The 23,905-nt window shown below is 38.7% G+C and overlaps 1 protein-coding gene across 17 annotated transcripts in view; it reads right to left on the bottom strand.

The window, feature by feature from the left end:
* Positions 1-23,905, bottom strand: part of MAGI2 (membrane associated guanylate kinase, WW and PDZ domain containing 2) — a 1,433,352-nt gene that overhangs the window by 749,794 nt on the left and 659,653 nt on the right. Inside the window, exon 1 of one of the 17 annotated variants that reach the window (XM_037736561.1) lies at positions 793-1,283. The exons of 15 other annotated variants lie outside the window; for them this stretch is intronic. The gene's annotated coding sequence lies outside the window, so the exon portion shown is untranslated. Of the gene's footprint in view, positions 1-792; positions 1,284-23,905 lie in introns of those variants that run through there. One more of the 17 variants, XM_037736563.1, reaches the window with a different exon arrangement.

Raw genomic sequence — 23,905 nt, 5'->3', positions numbered from 1 at the left:
GCAAATTGGCATACAAGCCTCTTGCTATCACAGAAAGCACAAGCAATGCTTTCTTTGTAAAAACACAGGAAAACACACATGCTGGAACAAAAGACCACTCTATCTGCACAGCAAGAAACAAGAGAAATTATGTGTTTGTTTTACACACATCTGTACCCACTGGTTTTTTAAAAAAGGCTTTAAACCTATTTTAATTATGACACATTGTATTTTTCCCCCAACCAGGTCCCAATAAAATCAATTTTTTAAGCTTCTGCCTCGATAGGAGGTAAAACACACTGCTGGAAGGATACCTGGTGGGTGTCTTTGTTGATGGGTGCCATTTCAAACTTATTATATTTGATGTCCATTATGTGGGAAATAAAGATAAGGCAAATGCACTTGGTTCTCTGAATTATTCTGACATTAGAAGAAATGCCAAGTCAGCAGATATTTGCTGTTTACATTTCACAATAACCTAATCATGCAATTGCAGCTTTCTGGAGCAAAACGCTAACTGCTCTCCAAACAGCCACCTGACAATCTAGGGCTAAAACACACATTCTGACTCAGAAGGAGACATCATGACGGCTCTCCACTGGCTGTATTAAACAAAAGCTCCGCAAACAAACGAGGGGCATTTGGCAAATGAAGTGAGAGTCGAATCAAGTTTAGGTTCACATCTGGTGGAATATGGCACTGCCTTCCCCAGGGGTTGAGGAGCAGAAGGGTTTGGAGGCTATAAATAGAAAACACACACATACACACATGCAGATATTTAAGCCAGACCCGGGTCAGTTTCAGCTTACTAACCTAGAGCTCTGTTCAGAGGAAGCAGAGAAGCCGCACGTCCTCTCCCACCTTTCCATGGTCCTCAGTCAGTGTCTTCTCAAACCACCTGTACTGATCCAACCCATTCGCAGATAAAAATAATTTTCTTGATAGAAGTAGTCTCAGCTGAGCTTTGATTGTTCAACATGGATGTCTAGAATTTTCCTCTTTAAGCCAGACACAGCAACACAAAACTGCCGCTGAGCTCTTTTGTTTTCCCTCCTCTCGAAGATGAAGCATGCAGCACTTCTCTCTCTCTCTCTCTCTCTCTCTGTCTCCCTCTGCCTCTCCCTCTCTCCCTCTCCCTCTCTCTCTTTCTCCCCTCTCTCGCTTCGGCTCTCTCCCTCCGTTTCCCTTTCCCCAACCCCCACCAGCAACCTCGCTCCCTTCCCGGTCAGTCAGGGGCATTTACATCTCTCAGCACGAGAACCTGTGTTATCTATGCGCCTGTCTCTCACTTTTGGGTTTCCTCTGGGAAAGGGAGGGGGGCGGCTCTAGGTGAAGTCAGGTGACCCCTCCATTAAAAGCCAGTGAGATGGATGGAGTGTGTGAATTTTAATATACACACAGGCACATTTACATTACAAAGCAGCGAGGAAAATCTAGCTCCTAGAGATTAAGCATTTTTGTTTCTGCTTTCATAGTCCCCTTTTAGCAATTAAGAGAAGCTAGTATAGTATAATGAAATGTAATTAAACTTTTCAGCGTTAATAACAAGGCTACATCCTTTCAGAATCATCCAACTCAATTCTTTTAAACTTGTAAGCATAACTGTTTCTTTTTCTTTCAAGGGTCAAAGAATCAGTGGTTTTACTACTTACACGCTTTTTCGAATGGGTCTTTTCTTTGACATCTATTTAAACTTATCCTAAAGTTAAATATTATTATAAAAGACAATAAAAATAATGTAAAAGGAAAAAAAATATGTGACAGAAACACCAAAGCACATAGCACAGGTAGAAATCAATAGTTTGCTATTGTGGAACTAGATTCAATAATGAGTAACTTTTTGCTCTGAGACAAATAATTTTTCCCTCCTCTGTTTCAGTGGCTGTCTTAAATAGAAATAAATGTAATAAATGTAGCAAGTATCCTCTTCTTGAAACCCAATCAAGCAAGCCTAGTAGAGAAGGGTGTCCAGGTAGCTAAGACCACATAGTACCCCAGAGACAGAAACAACTGGAAAACCTTGTGCTAACCTAATATAGCACTGAAGATACATTTATAGTCTATGGACCAAGCCCTCAAGAGTAAATCTGACACCACCTTCTCCCCACTGTGAAGTTTTTAATATCCAGGGGAGGCCATCTTTTCTATCTCTACCACTGAATAGAAAAGATATGTAATCTGCTGTTATGAACACTGTAAAGAAAAATGAGATAATACCATTTTCTTTCAAGGGTCAAAGAATCAGTCATTTATTTGGAACACTCAGATAAAAAGTACTTTGTAAAGCTAAGTGATAATTAGAATGAGGACCAACAAGCATCAGAAGAAGACTCTTATTTGGCAATTGGTGCTGTATCCATGGATTCTCAATTCAAGGGCACGATGATGCTGGTGCCACGGCAAAAGAGGAAAACGGGGAGAGCTGACATAAAATCACATTATCCTTGCCACAAAAGATAACATTTCAAACTCTTACACAAAGAGCCTCTCCCTCATTCCAGAACGATGTCAGAGAGTGTTGCATTTGCTGCTTGGACTGAGGACGCCAGCTGAAATACACCCAATCCACTCCATCAACACCTAAAATGAGTAAGAACTATTCACTGCTCTTGCTGGCTTTGTACTTTAAAAGCTTTACCTTGCATGGAAAAGATCCTATTTAAGCTTTTAAAATAAATTATATGCTAACTGGCTGCAAATTTAGCTTCAGTTTGTGCTACAAAAATTGGCACCAAAACACTGGACAATAAAAAAAAAAAATCTTCCCTCGAAAAGTTAAGTTGCCTTAGGCAAATTTAGAAAGACCTAAAATGTTATAGGAAAAAAATATAAAGGATTTCACTTTATAGCTTCTAATAACCAAATCTGCTGCTCTTTCACCTTTTCTTTTTTCCCTCTAGCATTGGCTGTTTTCCTTTTGCGTTTAATCAGAGTTCTGTTTTGTTTTGTTTTGTTTCCCCTACTTCACCCCTGGCTTTTGTTCTTTTGGCCATGGAGTCACTTTCCTTGAATGTGCAAAATGTTGGCAGGGACAGAGAGTGAGAAAGACATCTTACCTTAGATCAGATAATGTGTGAGCTTTAACCCAAACACTGGTGTATGGCAACTTTCAGGCTCCATGCTATTCTAACAAAGAGACTTGATAAACATGGAATGCAGACTGCATATATTTTCTATTAAAAAATAGAAAGATCATGACTTAAAGAGGCCTATTAAAACTCACCAATGACAGGCCAGTGCAAAAAAAAAAAAAAAGATTAAAATTAATTAGCAAAAACAGTATAGCAACTAATGCTAGCCAACTTTTCAAAATTCAGTCCAGTACTCAGGGAATAAACTGAAGTGCTGACATAGGGTAGAATAAATCTTTACTAACACACTCATTTATTCAACTAACTTTCATTGAGCACTTCTTTTGTGCTAGGCATTATACGAGGCACTGAGGAGTACAAGGAAAAGAAAACAGTGTTTTTTCAGAAACTGAAAACATGTCCCCGCTAACATATAATAGATGTTAGTACCAAGTGCTATGGAATGTCAGAAAAAGAAGAAAAATTCTCCTTAATTGGAGGCAGGACAGTCACATAGAATAGGTAACCCTTGAACTTAGCCTTTAAGTATGTGTCAGTTTTCTAGGTAAGAAAGCAAAGGCAGGGGATTTCAGGCAAAAAGACACAAAAAACATGAACAAACCTAACGGGCTGTGAGTGATCTTGTATGTTCTGCCCAAGAATTTATGCTTCGTCTAAGATGCAATAACAAGTTATTTAAAGTTCTTTGGCTAGAAAATTATATGTTTTACAAAGATTATTTTAGCAGCAAGGTGACGGGCAGATTACAGAAGTGTTTTCTAAACTTTCCTAATTATAAGAATTACCTGTACATTATAGTAAATATGTATATCACTGGGTTCCATTCCAAATCTAGAGGAGAAGTCCAAGAATATCTATTTACAAGTAGTATCCCAGGCAATTACTATCAGAAAGTTTCTGGAAACACTGGTTTTGTAGTGTTTGCTGAGTACTAGAATCACCTGTAGAGATTTTAACCAATCAACTACAGCCCACCTCTAAATTACTTAAATCAGAATACCTGGGGATAGAACCCAGCACTACTGTTGATTTTAATCTTCTAAGGTGATTCCAATATAGCTGAGGTTGGTAATCATTGGTTTAGAGAGAGGCAAGACAAAAAAAAGACTATTTAAAAGCTGTTGTAGAGAATATTTGAGTGAAACAACAGAATTCAGCTAGCTCAAATAAAGGAGTATTAATGCTACAAAAGGCAATAACAATGAGCTTTTTCAGATGCAGGTATTGATCGACTTACGACCTATGCAACTTACGACCATTCGACTTTACGACCACAATTGCTAGCCACGACTGCTCCCGGTTGGGCGTACGACAGTGCGGACCAGCTTCCGGCAGCACTACCATCTGTGCATGCACCATTTCAACTATACATATAGCCTACTCAACTTACGACCAAATCGTGTTACGACCGGTCTGCCGGTCCCAATCGTGGTCGTTAAGTCGAGCACTAGCTGTAACATAGGAAGCACAGTAACACTATATGAAGCCTCACAGGACCTGGGGCTAAGAAGCCACTAAAACCCAAGAATCCTCTTCTCCCTGCCATTAGAAGCTGTATAATTGCCCCCTTTGATTCTTCCTGTCTTCTATTCTTTTTTCCTTTTTTTTTTTTGAGAGGGAGTTTTGCTCGTCACCCACGCTGGAGTGCAATGGTGTTATCTTAGATCACTGCAACCTCCACCTACCGGGTTCAAGCACTTCTGCCTCAGCCTCCCAAGTAGCTGGGATTACAGACGTCCACCACTACACCCAGCTAATTTTTGTATTTTTAGTAGAAACAGGGTTTCACCGTGTTGGACAGGCTAGTCTCGAACTGCTGACCTCAGGTGATCCATCCGCCTCGGCCTCCCAAAATACTGGGTAAACAGGTGTGAGCCACCGCGCCCAGCACCTGTCTCCTGTTCTTAACCAGCCTCCTTTTCTTGCATCCTGTCACCTCCAAGGCCGTGTTGTCTTGTCAATTCTAACATCAGTGGGCAAAGACTGTATTGGTTGTGCTGATTTCCTTAGTTTGCTCCTGATCGCATCAGTTATAGCCAGTGTCTCACATTCACTTTGCAGGAGCTTGGGCAAAGATTTTCTGAGAAGACCACAGGCAAGGCAGACACACCTAAACATATCCAATACAGATACAACAGTTCAAGCAAAAAATGATTAAGAAGGCTTGAGTAGGCCAGTATTAGAAAAGACTAAATGTCCCCGATGCTTTTCAGAAGTGGAACTCGCAGAACCTGGAGACTAACTGAATATGAGGGTATGGAAGAGAAAAAGTCACCACGAAAGAAAAAGTTTACCTTCATTTACTCTAGTTGCTATGTTATAATACAGACACCGCTAAGAAACTATCCATTTGACTAGTCAGTAGAGATATATATTTGATTTTGAATGCCACACTTATATATATAGAAGCCTAAAGGCCAATGGAAGGCCAAAATTTAATCAGGAAATTTAGACAAATGGGGATAGTTACATACGGAGTTGTATATATACCCAAGATTGTTATGAAACCAACTGAGAGACCTATTATCTCTTGTGGACACCAGGGACTTTTTTACATCTGTGCCTTTGATTCCCCTTCCTGAAATGGACTCTCCCTTCCTTTCTCCATCTATATTTTATCTATTTTATCTCTAAGGACTCCCTGATAACATTGTGCACATGAATCTACCCCATCTCTAGTACAGTTTAAACTTAAGGTATATAGCTATTACAACAGCAGCAGCAGAAATAAAAAATACTAATATAAGGTTCTTCTATTAATATTGAAGGATTGGGCTTTTTTAATTGTCACGATAACTTGGAAAATGAAGTGTGGAAAACCTAAAGAACTCACTGAAGGTCAGAAAACTAGTAAGTGCAGTTTCTGGATGAAGACTCAAGGCAACTGGTGCTATGCAGTTAACATTGTATTATACCTTATTCTTGAATCACCTGGAAACCAAAATTTAGTTGTTGATTACATTAGTAGAGAGCATTGTTAGCTGTTTTGCTTTCTACTCTCTTGTGAACCTGCAAATATCTCCATTTTAGGAACTGGACTCTATCTCTGGGTTTAAAGCCTTTCTCTGTCATTTTTGGGCTGTATGACCAAAGGCAAGTCATCTAAACTCTCTGTGCCTCAGTTTCCAGACCTATCTCATAGACTTACCATGAGGATCAAATGAAATTTTATGTTTAGCATTTAGTACAATGCCTAGAACTATTATGTTCTCATTAAATGTTAATTATTAATTTTATTACCATTATTGTTATTAAAAAGTAAGAAGCAAAATCCCTCAATGAGATTTTCCTTATCCAGAGAAAGGATAGTTTACGTAGCTTTCAGATAATTTATGTAGCTTTAAATCATTCTGGTTTTACCAAGCTCCTGTTGATTAATCAAATTAGGAAGCTATACTTACTAGTATTTAACTAATCATAAACTACATATATTACTTTATAATTAGATTAATAGTGGACGGTCTCTTGAGATATTTGTGATCTCTTTTTGGCAGGCAGAAAGTAGAATGTGCATAATTTCTAAAAATCCAGCACTTGCATTTTAGCAATAAGCTAATTATTCATTTTTTTAAAAAGCAATTATATCTGCTTTACCTATAAACAAGTCTTTTTTCTAATTAAGTATTTTCATTATTTCCATGGAACATGTCTGTACATTCTAAGTTTACTGACAAATAAAACTTCTTTTAAGTACGTATCACACTTGTCAGTTAAGTACATGTTTAGTGTAGATATGGCATTGTGCTCATGTAAAATCAAAACCAAATAAATAGTAAATCTTATCTCACAATGGGAAAAATTCTGCATGGGAATTATGATGGTCACATTTTTGCAAACTATAGATAAGCATAACCTCGAGAAAATTGTCTTCTTTTTTCAATAAAATAAAAGTTGTTGATCCTACCAGGTAAAGATCCTACTCTTGATGATTTGTGTGAGGGTAAACTAAATGATTGATATATGATATGATTGAACATTGAGTGTGTATGTACATTACTTTTGGGTTGGCAGCTATGGTGTTTGCAGAGCCAGGATCTATGGGAAATTTCTCACGCTGTTTCATGGACTATTCACTTCTTTTTGACTGTTTAGGACAAATTAATACATTTTCTGTCACTGTCAAATGTATGCTGCTCTACTTGAAGATGTGGGTGCCTATATAAATATCATAGAAAATGGTTAAAGTTTGATTACCCCATTCTAAGAGAAGAAAAGCAAAAAGGAGCAAAATCATCCTTTGGGTTTTTCTTTAAACTAACCAGCCAAAACATATGTTTTAAGAAAAGCCTCTAAATATAGCATAGTGTCAAAGAGGCACAGCTTCGGCAACCCTGACTACACTATTTCCTAGCTGTGTGGTACCAGATAAATTACTCATTTGTAAAACAGTCCTCATATCACTTGTATAGAGTTATCAAGCATTAAATGACACGATGTATGTAAGGAGGTTAGCGCAGTGCCTGGTACACCACCACCATTATCACCATCACCATCAATATCATCATCACGACCACCATAATCATAACTACTACCATTACCACCACTACCATAATCTTCACCACCGCCATCAGTATCACCATCATCATCTTCCTCCTACTTATCATTATAGCCAAAGCTTGTCACGTACCAGACACTGTTCTAAATAAGTGCACAGTGCTAGCTTCCACCATTATTATTACAATATTTTCTTTTACTGGTTTCAAGTTATAAAATTGCATATTTTGAGCCAATTACCTTGATATAAAACACACTATCATAATGGGCCCTAGTCAAAGTAAAGGCATCCATTTAAATACCTTCCAGTATATAAAGTAAAATGGAACATAAACTGCTTTCTCCTTTATTAGTCTTTCTTCTCCATAAACAAGTCTCAGGATCAGTTGTTGCACACGGAAGGACCCGTCTAGATGATTTCTAAGTCCTCTGAGTGTAATTCATCATATATTAACAATATGCTTCACATGATTGAAAGGACCGAAGCACAAGTAGAAGGGCTGTCTGTACCAGGTGATCATGAATAAATTCCGTTCTTGAGCTGCTCTTTATGGATTTGCATTTCTGATCTCATAATGAATCATCCCAGTTTTGATTTCTGCAAACCAGGCCGAATTGGGATCTTTTCACCAGAGGATCATGCTTTTCCATAATCATCTACATTGCCTTGTGAACCCAATAAGATGGGCATAAATGGGGCAAAGACAAAGTTTGCCAGAGCTGAGCCTGGACGAAATTTTGAAACGCAGTTTATTGTCCATACCTTCCACTTCTTTTCTCTGCACTTTATTCCACTCGGTGCCACTTTCCCCATTCCCTTAGAGTCCTTCCTGCTTTTGATTCTCACTTCATAACAAAATCAAAATTCAGTAGAATAAACTGTGTAAATTAGTATGTGGTTATCTAAAGTAGGGCTACTTTTTGTCTTGGTGACTTTGGATGATTTGTATAATCTTTCAAGATAAAAACATTTCTTAGAAGTAGAAACTAAAAATAATTTCTGGAACATGTAAACTATGGCCTAAAATGTCTATTTAAAGGACTGAATTAACTGAGCATATTTCTCATAAAGTCCAATTTCAAATTAGAGTAATGGAAAATGGAAAGCTTAGAAACTATATACTCTGACCTGGGTAACCTAGCACTGGAAAAAGAGACAGTGTACAGCTGCCTTGGTTTTGAATGGCAATTCTATCACAGGCTGTGTGACTTTGGGCAAGATAGCTTAATGTCCTTAAATCTTAATTTCCTCATCTGTAAAATACAGAATACAATATCTAATCTCTCAGGTATATTGTAAAAAATAAAAATAATTATGAAATTACTATAACAGAATCTAGCATATAATAGTTTCTCAGGAAACAGGACTTTCCTTTTCAGCCTTTTTTTGGGAGGGGGGTGGGGAGCCTAACTCTGTTGCCCAGGCTGGAGTGCAGTGGCACAATCTTGGCTCAATGCAACCTCTGCCTCCCAGGTTCAAGCAATTCTCTTGCCGCAGCCTCCTGGGTAGCTGAGATTACAGGTACGCGCCACCACGTCTGGCTAATTTTTAGTATTTTTAGTAGAGACGAGGTTTCATTGTTGGCCAAGCTTGTCTCGAACTCCTGATCTTGTGATCTGCCTGCCTTGGCCTCCCAAAGTGCTGGGATTACAGGCATGAGCCACTGTGTCCAGCCATTAGTCTTTTAAAGAAGTCATTCATCCACCGAGTAGCTACTTTTTTCCCCAGGTTTGATCATTGTCCATGTGTCACCTGATCTGCCCACATCCCCTTAGTTCACCTGACATTTGCCCAAATGTCTCTCACTATTTAAGTAATGTGCTCTTGCAGAAGATCTACATTTTGGTCAAGTGATCTACTTTCCTGAAAGCACCCAAGCAACTTAAAACCAAAATCAAATTAAATTGGATTGAGAAAGAAGGGAAAGATAAAGGAAGAAGAAGAGAGGATAGAAAAGAGGGAAGAGAAAGAAGAAAGAGTTACGTGCTCTATCTAGAGACCAGAAGATGGTACTGCAGAATAGTTGAGAAAGTTTTGATTGAATCACTGTGTTAGGATTAAGGAGACCTACCTTGGATAATTTGTTTAATGTCAAGGCCCTTCTCTTTGAAACACAGATATTGAACTTTTTCAAGAGCTCATTAGGCTCATAGATTTTGGTTGTAGGAGATTAAGAAGTTGAACATTTCTTGAGGTGCTTTCAACATCAAACTCTATTAGTTCATGATACTGGGAAGTGAACTCCCATTGCCTCAACCTGACTCTAGGCCGGACCCTGCTATGTGCAACATCCCATTCAATCCCCTTGGTGATAGTACTATACTCATTTTAGAGAGGAAGAATTTTTGGCTCAGAAAGCTTGGGTGACTTTCCCAAGGTCGAAGACCCAAAGGGACAGAACATGGATTAACACCTTTCAATACAAAGCCCACAGGTACTTTTTACTGCACTATACTGCCACCCTCTGGGACAGAAATTAGAAATAAAGATATTAAGAAATCACATCTTACTTAAGTGACTGGAAAACCATTGCAGATAAATGTAAACAGTCCTGCAGCAGTCATGGAAACTTGAGAAAAGAATGCCTGTGATGACAATGTGTACTGCTTACTGTTCAAAAACTGGCTCTATGAAAAGCAAGCAAACAAACACATTGATTTGTATCACTTGCTCATTTTTGTAGAGTAAATATGCCCATTATGGCAAATTTCAAGCTATCAACTCAAAGCCACTGAACTGGATTTGGGAAAAGATGTGCACAAATGTCTCTTTCAAGACAGTGCTAGCCGCCTCCAGCACCCCACTCTGTATGTGTGGATTTGTGTGTGTTCATGTGTGTTTGTACCTGATTTATAATGCCACTTTCTGTAAACACATTAAAAAGCAAAATATCAGTTCAAACATGTTTCTTAAGTCAGTAACAATGAATATCAGGAGTTTCAATTATGCCCTACTCAATACTGCCACTTTTTATCAAATTATGCATATTGCTAGTATTTCTCTTTCAGTTTCATAACATAACGCTCAATAATGATTACTAGTATTTCTCTTTCAATTTCATAATATAATGCTCAATAATCCTAGCAAATAAAAGAAAACAAAACCCCATGCTTCCAATCTTGACCTCATTTTCTTCCATGTACTGGATGGTTCTTATATAACTTTTGAATGAATACTTTTCAAGATTTCATATGAGATGTGTGAGGCTTTCAGTGAACCCAAGGTGGGGTTCCTCCAGTAAAACCAGCAGGTGATAATTATAGTATTTGCCAGTTCTGTCTCAGTAAAGGGCCATTAGGGAAACCTGAACAGAAAGGAAAAGTAAAACTGTCCCATGGCCCTGCCTTTCTTATTCCTCACCTTCTTGAAGTTCCATAACTGCTTGAATTCCTCCAGAATAAAAGTAGGATGACTGACAAGCTGTAGGAAAATTGCATGGATAATTGAGCAAGCAATGGAGTTGTCATTTGCGTAGATGGCCTCACAAATGATATTTGGATGGTTTGGGGAACGATTTCTGATGACTGAGACAATTTAGTTCATCTTATTCATTTCTTCTGATTGCGAGATACTGAGGTAAGAATATAGCAGAGGATTAAAAGTGAAGAGCCTACTGTGTAAAAAATTTTGCACAAAGCCTTGAATTATTGCACACATAAATGTGCAGAAATTTCTCTCCATCTAGTAAATAAACAAAAAGAGAAAAGATGCTTAAAGCATCTGTGCTATTGAGGGAGAAAATGGGACTGAAATGGAGGCACATCTTCCCTCTTCAAGATTTATGATAAAGGGGAGAAAAACAAATACCCTACATATTCAATTGCCACCCATAGGACAATATATTTCTATGTGAAAGGAATAGCTTGCATAGCAAAAAATTATATTAGAAATTTTAAATGAGAAATAGTGCTTTTATAATAGAAGAAATAATGCTTTAGGACTAAATTAAAGCAAAGAAAGTTAACATCAGAAAAACCATCCTAACTATTAGAATAGGTCACTGAAAGAATTCGGATATTAAAGACTCTGATGAAGTTTTACTTTGAAATCTTTAAGAACAAAAGGTAAATATCTCTCAACTGTTGTGTTTCTTACTAATAAAGAGTTAAGTTAGAGTAATGCCTTGGAAGTTCTTACATAATTCTTTAAAATTTTACAAATTTTAGGCAACTTCATAAATGATAAAATAGTGAAAGTCAAATTAAAATCAAAGTGTGATTCAGATTTTTCAAAATTCAAAACAATTTCTAAATATTAGACAGTCACCTTAAGAAAAAAAGGTCATATCTGATGAGGTGAAAAAGTAGCACAAAATGGAGTCAGAAATGATAAGCTTCCTCCAGCTCAGGAGAATGTCAGCAACTGAGTGGTAACTTGAAACACCGCAGCTCGGGTAGGAGGAGTGAAGAGGAAAGATTCACCATAGATCCCTTGGGTAGAACAAACGGGTCTTTGTGAACAAGTGGACACAAAGTCACGGAGAAGGGCGATTTGAGGGGGACTGGCTTCTAGCTTGGGTCTTTCCATTCTTCACCGTCCCAACTTCATTTCGCCTACCCTCAGCAGGCGGAGAGTCAGTGCGGGGCAGGTTAGTTCTCTGAAAAAGGAGTGGGAAATAAGTGAGTTTGATGTTAAAAATTTTGAGTGTGGAGTACTTGACAGAATCTGAGTTGGAGAGGTTCAGAGCTGGGATCCCCTAGGGGATAACTGAGCCCTCTAGCGGAAGTGGGAGGAATGGGTGATATCAGCCAGGAAGGGAATAGGTGCAAAGAAGAGCGAAAACATCAATATTTGAGGGGTGAGAAAAGATTTGGAGCTATTAAATGATGCTGAGAAAGACTGTCAGAAATAAAGAAAAATAGGGCTTGGTGACTGTTTCACACACAGACTGCCTGCTGGCCAAGCAGACACGGCCTGGGCACCGCTGACAAACGTGGTGCCAAACAGCTGTTTTGTAAACTTTGAGAGTACTAAGCAGATCACTAAGTGATCTGAGACACTGTAAGGGAAGAAGGCAAAAACACATGCATTTCAGAGCTTCGAAACCTGTTTCTCTCTCAGACTACTTTTGAGAGCTTTAAAAAGCCATATTCTTTTTTTTTTTTTTTTTTTTTTTTTTGAGACGGAGTTTCGCTCTTGTTACCCAGGCTGGAGTGCAATGGCGCGATCTCGGCTCACCGCAACCTCCGCCACCCGGGTTCAGGCAATTCTCCTGCCTCAGCCTCCTGAGTCGCTGGGATTACAGGCATGTACCACCATGCCCAGCTAATTTTTTGTATTTTTAGTAGAGACGGGGTTTCACCATGTTGACCAGGATGGTCTCGATCTCTTGACCTCGTGATCCACCCGCCTCGGCCTCCCACAGTGTTGGGATTACAGGCGTGAGCCACCGCGCCAGGTCATATTCTTAGACTCTATCTCTGGGGATTTTGATTTTTGTAAATGAGATTCCTTATCTCATGTCATTTCTTCAATTTTGACAATACTTGAAAACAATTGTTACTGGTGTTTTGTTTGTTTTACATTTTGTATTACCTTCCAACTAGTATGCAAACATCTTGATGGCAAGGACTGATTCCTGTCCTTTTGTATTCCCCCACAGCACCTAGCAGAGTGCCCAAGAAAAACAGTAGGTGCTCAATAATATTCACTAACATGTGAGAGTTACTTGATCATACTATGGCTCTTCAAGATAAAATCATCAAGGTGATCAGTACGAATGAATATAGAGGCTGAGACACATACTTGAATAAAGATTTCAGTATATTTTAATAACAGAACAAGCAACTTTTGATGCTAAAATAAAATCTGAAATGGCCACTCCGAGAAAAAGGACTGTTTTCCTGACTTAAAGCCATGTCAGCTTTATTTTTGGAGGATGTTGATTTGACTTGGAGATGGTTAAATGTGTCAGTCTGAAGGTGTATGTGTGTTCCTGTGATGAGGAAAAAGAAACATAATTATAAATGTCTCTTGATAGCCTATTCATTTACCATGCTATTTTGGAAACAGTATGTTTTTAAATTGGTTTGTAGTGTTTTTGGATGGGAGTTCCACTGTACAGGAACCTGGAGCTTTGCCCCCTATGGATTTTCTCCATTGGAATTCAATAAAGTGTAATTGAATTACAATGGGTGAATCCACAAGGTGTCAATTTCTGGCTGTTGGGTTGAGGAACCCTCCTTCCTCAAGCAACCCCACCCGCTAGTGCTGAGTTCCTGGCCCTAGTTTGTAGGCAGCAGTGCTGTACAGATGAACACCTGTGCACATTGTTAAACAGCAAAATAACTACTGTCGTGAAATCACGTTTAATTTTAGGAATTGAAGAAAAACTCCCCATATTTCTATTTTAGCACACAGGATGTGGCCTACTTCTTTAAAATGTCAAGCATAGCGACACACATATTTTATTTAAAGAATACGGAAACACTCGTTTTCTTCTTCGACTGAGTCTGGGATATAGCCTTTTTTTAATCAGGAAAAAAGGAAGTTGACATGTTTTTGGAATGGTCATACTAATTGCGTTGGCATAGTGTATGAGGGAGCTTTCAAAGATAGTATCTCATTTGATCATTATAACCATCCAATTAGGTAGGTCAAGCAAGTCTGATCATTCCAGCATTTCAGATAAAGCTGAAGCTCAGAAAGGTTTAGATCAAGTGTAAACCATGTCCAATGTTTCAGGGTTTTTTTCATTTTGTTTTGTATTTTTCTTACCAATGCTGGGGCTCAGGAAACAATATCCCAATGTATGTCACTTTGGCATGCTGAGTACTTTGGAATAAAGGATATCAGAAGATCTCAGAAGCAGCCTCAGAACCAGGGTCTTTCTGACCTTCTCTTGCCCTCCTGTCTCTTGTGCCTTATTCTCTTCAGAAGTAAGTCATAGAAATCAGAATTTCTCTTCCTCCAAGCAGGTCATAGAAACCAGAACCCCTATTAGCCAAAGCTTGTTATAAAAACAAGTTATCACTCTAATTTTCCCCATTTTTCTGTCTGGCGGTTGGCCATAAAAACATTTCTCTGACTTAACCTTGTCCGATGGTAGGTTATAAGACCCTCATTCCGGAAGAGTGCTGTCCCATACCCAGGAGGAAGAAATGCTATAACAGAGGCCAAAAATAACCTGGACAGGCTTTGCTGCATTTCTCCACTGAGTCTATTAGCATTAGATCGTACTGTTTTTGTCCAATCATATCTCTACATGGATGTCTATTCTTCATGAAGCTTAAGCATAAAAATGGATAGTTTGCTCTGTATATTTGGGTCTTTCTGATGGGCTCTGTGTCAAGCAAAACTTTGATTGATTAAATAAATCCGTTATGCTTTTCTCTTGTTAACCTGTCTTTTGTTAAAAGTGTGTATGTGTGTTCCTATGATGAGAAAAGACAGGTTAACAAGAGAAAAGCATAACAGATTTATTTAATCAAATGTTGGCTGTGACCCTTAAGATGAGTAAGAAAAGGTATCATCTTTCCATCCCTACACTATTAAATAATGCAATAGCTTAGAACTATTTTCTGCATCATTCTAAAGGTTCTCATTAGGCATGCATGCTGCCTGGCTAAGATTAACAGTCAAATAAAGTTATTAGGGGAAAAATGTATAACTCTGTGCTTATAACTATATGTTCACTAAACAAAATGAACAAAATTCAAACTAACCAAGTGATTAATAAAGTTATCACCCTACAGCTTTGTTATAACATAATTTTGAAACTATCATTTAACTTCAGAAAACCCAAATAAAGTGAAACTAATTATTTTAAAATGAGAGAAAAGATCTTCATTCGAGAAATTCTGCTAATTTTGTTCTGCTTCAAGTTAGTTTGTTTAAAAGTCAATTAGGTTTATGCAAGCCTGAGTTTGCAAACAAAATGGAGATTGGATCATTTTATTTTAGGAACCATTTTTATTAGTTTTTATAAGCCAATAATACAAAATTGTGTAAGGGTTCTATTTTAATGTTTACAAAGTTGGTAAAGTATTGAATTGAAAAGCTGTTGAAAGTTTTGTGAAATGAATTGTCAATTTTGCCATCATGTCAAAAGTACTGCCTTTGATGCCACTCACTTTTCTGCTCCAGGGAAGTATGTAACTTTTTTTTCATTTTGGTACTCTGTTATTTGTTTTCTTTTTTTGGGATTTAAAACTATGTCATTTACTCACATAATTGCTTCTCTCATGGTTATATCTTTACTCCTTGCTTTTGAGAAAGCCATACTATTTATTTTTCCTCTTTCCTGTGTTCCAGGTGCGTCATCTAACTTATTTGAGCTAAGTGCCCCTTTCTATAAAGTGAAAAGTTGAACAAGATATTCTTCATGATGTCTTTCAATTTTAAAACGTTATACAATTTTAGAGAAAAGCTGAAGGGTCACCCAATATGGTGTGACACCAAAAGACAAATATGGGGAGAGTTACTTTTTCACTCTCTGCAAACTATGCCTGGACACTTCCCTGGTAAGATGTCATAACCTAGACAAGAACACATTATGAATGTGAGACAGAGGGAGACAGAGGATTGAAGGAGAGAGATAGCGAAGCAGGCTGGGAGAAAAACAGAGAGGCAGGCATCCACTGGACATTTATGGATTTCTTGTGTATTAGAGGTAGTAATGAACCATATCGCCCCCCACAACCCCTGATAGACTCTGCCCTCTCTGTTAAAAGCAGCTCTATGTTTCCAGGTGCTCAGAAAAAAATAAAAAATAAAAAATAAATAAAACACACACAAACACACACACACACACACAAAACCTTAGTATCATCCTTGCCTCCTGTCTCTCACTCCTCGCAGCAAATCCTGCCAGCTGTACCTTCAAAATAGATAAAAATGTAACCCCTTTTCACTACTCCCACACCCAGCAGGTGGGTGCAAGCTACCCTCATGCCTAATATGGACCATGGCAGTACTCTAACTGTTCTCCTTGCTTCGTCCCTTTTTCTTAGACTCATGAACCTGTTAAAACCTAAGTCAGATCTTCTGGGTCCTTTTTAATCCCAAAGAGTTTCTATTTCATTCCAAATATAAGCCAATGTAATAAAAGTGACTTATGAGGCCCTTTAACATTTGCTGGCCGCTTCTAAGCCCCCACCTCTCTGAACTAGTACCTTTTCTCTTGTTTACTGGACTCTGGCCACAAGGACTTCCTGATGGCCCTTCTAAACCAGGACGAAGAGCCCACTATAGGGCCTTTGTGTTTGATGACCCTCTGCCTAGAACGGTCTTCTCTTCGGTATCTGTACGGGTACCTTCCTTGTTCTTTACCTTCTCCCACTTCCCCCCACTCACATATTCTTTCTAGTTCTCAGGACGCTGCTTTACTTTTCTGTAGTGCTTTCCAGTATCTGACATACTGCTTACTGCTACGTATTTCAATTATTCATCATTTTTGTTGTGTGCCACCCCACTAGAATGGAAGCCTAATGAGGCAGAGATTTGAATCACTTCTGCTCACTTAGTGCCTAAAACAGTGCCTGGCACTTAATCAGCCCTCTGTAAATACTGGTTGAAATGAATTGAACTGTTTTTAACTACAGGATGGAAAGGAAACCTTGAACTGTGTCTTGAGGAGAAGGTAGGACTCTGGATTGGGGATAAGAAGTATGGAGGCTATTTTTTTTTTTTTTGAACAGGGAAGTGTACACCACTTGGGAAATGAAAGTCTGCTTTGGGAGTATCTCATTTAGTTACCTCAGGTTACAAATAGAACATAGAGACACAAGAGAAGTTAAAGTCACAAAGACAGCAAAAGAGCACAACGTTAGAACCCTGGTCTTCAAACGCTCCTATTTCAGAATGCTTCCTAATAATTCAAAATATTTAAATTTCGAGTTTAGCCAGGATGAAATACAAACAATATTAGAGAGTATTTTTCTGTTCTACCCTGTTACTACCAAAACCATCAAGTTAATATTAGCCATCAAAAAGCTAATGCTAGGATCCAAGATGGCCGAATAGGAACAGCTCTGAAGTGTAGTTCCCAGTGAGAACAATGCAGAGGGTGAATGATCACCATATTTCCAAGAGTTATTACTGCCCACAGACCAGGAGATTCCTGGGCTGAAAAGTGCCACGAGTTTCCAGCATGGCTGTTTCAGCCAGTGCAGCAGGTCTCCACACAAAAAACTCACACAAATCTGGGTGGTCTTTTCAACAGGTCCCTGGAACACCTGGGAGACAGAGCCACCCATTCAACTGAAAAAAGGGCATCTGAAATACGGAGCCAGGTGATCTGTGTCAGTGGGTCCCACTCCCACAAAGACCAGCAATCTGAAATGCTCTGGATTGAGAGTTTCAAAGCAAGTGCAGCAGGACCCAGGATGGTCCAGCTTTGTGGGGGAAAGGGTGTCCGCCAATACTGAGGCTGTCCGCCATTACCGAGGCAGTCCACCACTACCAAGGCAGTCTGCCATTACAGAGACAGTCCACCATTACTGAGGCAGACCACCATTACCGAGGCAGTTCTAACTATACCTCTATAAACAAAACTGTAAGGAAGTTCACATAGCAGCTGGGCAGAGCCCATGGCAGCTCAGCAATATCTCTGCTGGCAGACTGTGACCAAACTACCTCCTTGCTGGACAGGGCATCTCTGAAAAAAGGCAGCAGCATGTCAGGAACTTATAAGTAAAGCCCCACCTTCCCAGGACAGAGCGCCTGGGAAAAAAGGCGGTTATGAGTTCCACTGCAGCAGACTTAGACATACCTGCCCAGCAGCTCTGAACAGAACAATGGAGCCCACAGCTCAGCACTTGAGCTCCTATAAGGGACAGACTGTCACCTCAAGCAGTTCCCTGACTCCCGTATATCCAAAGAGATACCTCATAAAGGAGAGCTCAGGCCGACATCTGGCATGTATCCTTCTGGGATGAAGATAACAGAAGAAACTGGCAGTGACTGTTACTATTCTGCAGCCACTGCAGGTGATCCCCAGGCAAGCAAGGTCTGGAGTGGACTTCTAGCAGTCCAACAGTAGAGGGGCCTGACTGTTAGAAGGAAAACTAAAAAACAGAAAGAAATAACTTCATCATCAACAAAAGGGATGTCCACTCAGAGACCCCATCTGAAAGCCACCAACTACAAAGACCACAGATAGATAAATCCACAAAGATGGGAAGAAATCAGTGCAAAAAGGATAAAAACACCCAAAACCAGAATGCCTCTCCTCCTCCAAGAGATCACAACTCCTCACAATTAAGGAAACAAAGCTGAATGGAGAATGAGTTGATGAATTGACAGAAACAGGCTTCAGAAGATGGGTATTAACAAATTTCTCTGAGCTAAAAGAACATATTCTAATGCAAAACAAAGAAACTAAGAACCTTGAAAAAAGGTTTGATGAAATGCTAATGAGAATAAACAGCTTAGAAAAGAATATAAATCACTTGATGGAGCTGAAAAACACAAGATGAGAATTTTGCAAAGCATACACAAGTTTCGATAGCTGAATCGACCAATTGGAAGAAAGGATGTCAGAGATTGAAGATCAACTCAATGAAATTAAATGAAAAGGCAAAATTAGAGAAAACAGAGTGAAAATAAATGAACAAAGCCACCAAGAAATATGGGAATATGTGAAAATACCTAATCTATGTTTGATAGATGCACCTGAATATGATGGAGAGAATGAATCCAAGCTGGAAAACACTCTTCAGGATATTATCCAGGAGAACTTCCCCAACCTAGCAGGGCAGGCCAATATTCAAGTCCAGGAAATACAGAGAACACCATAAAGATATTCCTCAAGAAGAGCAACCCCAAGGTACATAATCGTCAGATTCACCAGGATTGAAATGAAGGAAAAAATGCTAAGGGCAGCCAGAGAGAAAGGTCTGGTTACCCACAAAAGGAAGCCCACCAGACTCATAGCAGATCTCTCGGCAGAAACTCTGCAAGGCAGAAGAGAGTAGAGTCCAATATTCAACATCCTTAAAGAAAAGAACTTTCAGCCCAGAATTTCATATCCAGCCAAATTAAGCTTCATAAGCGAAGTAGAAATAAAATCCTTTATAAACAAGCAATTGCTCAGAGATTTCATCACCACCAGGCCTGCTTTACAAGAGCTCCTGAAAGAAGCACTAAACATAGAAAGAATCAACTAGTACCAGACACTCCAAAAACATACCAAATGGTAAGGAGCATTGATACAATGAAGAAACTGGGTCAACTAATGGGCAAAACAACTAGCTAGCATCAAAATGGCAGGATCAAATTCACACATAACAATATTAACCTTAAATGTAAATGGACTAAATGCCCCAACCAAAAGACAGAGACTGGTAAATTGGATAAAAAGTCAAAACCCATTGGTGTGCTCTATCCAGGAAACCCATCTCACATGCAAGGACACGTATGGGCTCAAAATAAAGGGATGGAGGAAGATCAACCAAGCAAATGTTGAGCAAAAAAAAGCAGGAGTTGCAATCCTCGTCTCTGATAAAATAGACTTTAAACCAACAAAGATCAAAAGAGACAAAGAAGGGCATTACATAATGGTCAAAGGATCGATGCAACAAGAAGAGCTAACAATCCTAAATATATATGTACCCAATACAGGAGCACCCAAATACATAAAGCAAGTTCTTAATGACCTACAAACAGACTTAGACTCCCACACAATAATAGTGGGAGACTTTAACACTCTACTGTCAATATTAGACAGATAAATTAAACAGAAAATTAACAAGGATATCCAGGACTTGAACTCAGATCTGGACCACACAAACCTAATAGACATATATAGAACTCTCCACCCCAAATCCACAGAACATATATTCTTCTCAGCACCACATCACACCTACTCTAAAATTGACCACATAATTGGAAGTTGATCACTCTTCAGCACATGCAAAATAATGGAAATCACAACAAACAGTCTCTCAGACCACAGTGCAATCAAATTAGAACTCAAATTAAGAAACTAACTCAGAAATGCACAACTTCATGGAAACTGAACAACTGGTTCTTGACTGTTGACTGGCTAAACAATGAAATGAAGGCAGAAATAAAGATGTTCTTCGAAACCAACAAGAACAAAGACACAATGTACCAGAATCTCTGGGACACATTTAAAGCAATGTCTAGAAGAAAATTTATAGCAATAAATGCCCACATGAGAAGCAAGGAAAGATCTAACATCAATATCCTATCATCAAAATTGAAACAGCTAAAGGAGCAAGATCAAAAAAACTCAAAGACTAGCTTAAGACAAGAAATAACTAAGATCAGAGCAGAACTGAAGGAGATAGAGACACAAAAAAACCTTCAAAAAAATCAATAAATCCAAAAGCTGTTTTTTTGAAAGGATCATCAAAATAGACCACTAGCCAGATTAATAAACGAAGAGAGAAGAATCAAATAGATGCAATTAAAAAAGTGATAAAGGGGATATCACCACCAATTCCACAGAAATGCAAACTACCATCAGAGATTACTACAAACAACTCTATGCACATAAATAAACCAGTAAACCTGGAAGAAAAGAACAAATTCCTGGACACTTGCCTAAACTAGGAAGAAGTCGAAACCCTGAATAGATCAATAACCTCTCTCAAGCCTAAACTAGGAAGAAGTCGAAACCCTGAATAGATCAATAACCTCTCTCAAGCCTAAACTAGGAAGAAGTCAAAACCCTGAATAGATCAATAACAAGGGCTGAAGTTGAGGCAGCAATTAATAGCCTACCAACAAAAAATTGCCCAGGTCAGATGGGTTCACAGCCAAATTCCACTAGACATAGAAAGAGGAGCTGGTACCACTCCTTCTGAAACTATTCCAAACAATCCAAAAAGAGGGAATCCTTCCCAAATCATTTAATGAGACCAACATCATACTGATACCAAAACCTGGCAGAGACTCAACAAAAAAAGAAAACTTCAGGCCAATATCCACGATGAACATAGATACAAAAATCTTCAATAAAATACTGGCAAACCAACTGCAACAGCACATCAAAAAGCTTATCCATCACAATGAAAGGCTGGTTCAACATACACAAGTCTATAAACGTAATCCACTACCTAAAAGGACCAAAGACAAAAACCACATGATTATCTCAGTAGATGCAGAGAAGACCTTTGACACAATTCTACAGCCCTTTATGCTAAAAACTTTCAATAAACTAGGTATTGATGGAACGTATCTCAAAATAATAAAAGCAATTTACAACAAGCTCACAGCCAATATCATACTGAATGGGCAAAAACTAGAAGCATTCTCTTTGAAATCTGGCACTAGACAAGGATGCCCTCTCTCACCACTCCTATTCAATATAGTATTGGAAATTCTAGCCAGAGCAATCAGGCAAAAAAAAAGAAATAAAGGATATTAAATTAGGAAAGGAGAAAGTCAAATTGTCTCTATTTGCAGATGACATGATTGTATATTTAGAAAACCCCATTGTCTCAGCCCAAAATCTCCTGAAACTGATAAGCAACTTCAGCAAAGTCTCAGAATACAAAAACCAATGTGCAGAAATCACAAGCATTCCTATACACCAATAACAGACTTAAAGAGAACCAAATCAAGAATGGACTGCCATTCACAAAAGAGAATAAAATACCTAGGAATACAACTAACAAAGGATGTAAAGGACTTCTTCAAGGAAAACTGCAAACCACTGCTCAAGGAAATAAGAGAAGACACAAACAAATGGAAAAACATTCCATGCTCATGGTTAGGAAGAATCAATATCGTGAAAATGGCCATACTGCCCAAAGTAATTTATAGATTCAATGCTATCCCCCTCAAGCTACCAATGACCTTCTACACAGAACTGGAAAAAAGCCACCTTAAACTCATAAGGAACCAAAAGAGAGGCCACATAGCCAAGCCAATTCAAAGCAAAAAGAACAAAGCTGGCAGTATCACACTGCTGGACTTCAAACTATACTACAAGGCTACAGTAATCAAAACAGCATGGTACTGGTACCAAAACAGAGATACAGACCAGTGGAACAGAACAGAGGCCTTGGAGACAACACCACTCATCTACGACCATCTGATCTTTGACAAACCTGACAAAAACAAGCAATGGGGAAAGGATTCCCTGTTTAATAAATGGTGTGGGGATAACTGGTTAACCATGTGCAGAAAGCAGAAACTGGACCCCTTTCTGACAACTTACACTAAAATTAACTCCAGATAGATTAAAGACTTAAACATAAGACCTAAAACCATAAAAACCCTAGAAGAAAATCTAAGCAACATAGGCATAGGCAAGGACTTCATGACTAAAACACCAAAAGCATTGGCAACAAAAGCCAAAATTGACAAATGAGATCTAATTAGACTCCAGAACTTCTGTAAAGCAAAAGAAACAATCATTAGAGTGAACCAGTAACCAACAGAACGGGAAAAATATTTTGCAATCTACCCCCCCCACCCCCAACAAAGGGCTAATATCCAGAATCTACAAACAAGTAAAACAGATTTACAAGAAAAAATCAAAGAAACATTTTCAAAAGTGGGCTAAGGACATGAACAGACATTTTTCAAAAGAAGACATTTATGAGGCCAACAAATATTAAAAATGCTCATCATCACTGGTCATTAGAGAAATGCAAATCAAAACCACATTGAGATACTATCTCAGGCTAGTTAGAATGGCGATCATTAAAAAATCTGGAAACAACAGATGTTGGAGAAGATGTGGAGAAACAGGAACACTTTTACACTGTTGGCGTGAGTGTAAATTAGTTCAACTATTGTGGAAGACAGTGTGGCGATTCCTCAAGGACCTAGAAATAGAAATTCCATTTGACCCAGCAATCCCATTACTGGGCATATATCCAAAGGATTATAAATCATTCTATTATAAAGACACATGCATATGTATGTTCATTGCAGCACTGTTTACAATAGCATAGACCTGTAACCAACCCAAATGCCAACTGATGATAGACTGGACAAGGAAAATGTGGCACAGATACACCATGGAATACTATGCAGCCATAAAAAGCGATGAGTTTGTGTTCTTTGTAGGGACATGGATGAATCTGAAAACCATTCTCAGCAAACTGACACAAGAACAGAAAATCAATTCTCACTCATAGGTGGGTGTTGAACAATGAGAACACATGGACAGAGAGAAGGGAGCATCACACACTGGGGTTTGTTGGGGGGGAATAGAGGAGGGACAGTGCGAGGTAGGGAGGTTGGGGAGGGATAATATGGGGATAAATTCCAGATATAGGTGATGGGGGCATGGAGGCAGAAAACCACATTGCCATGTATGCACCTATGCAACAATCCGGCATGTTTTACACATGTACCCCAGAACCAAAAGTGCAATAAAATACATATACTAAATAAATAAATAAACGTTCACCCTTGC

Source organism: Cebus imitator, unplaced genomic scaffold (assembly GCF_001604975.1).
Source record: "Cebus imitator isolate Cc_AM_T3 unplaced genomic scaffold, Cebus_imitator-1.0 Scaffold26, whole genome shotgun sequence".
Classification (NCBI taxonomy): Eukaryota; Metazoa; Chordata; class Mammalia; order Primates; family Cebidae; genus Cebus; species Cebus imitator.
This window is presented reverse-complemented; position numbering and strand designations above follow the sequence as displayed.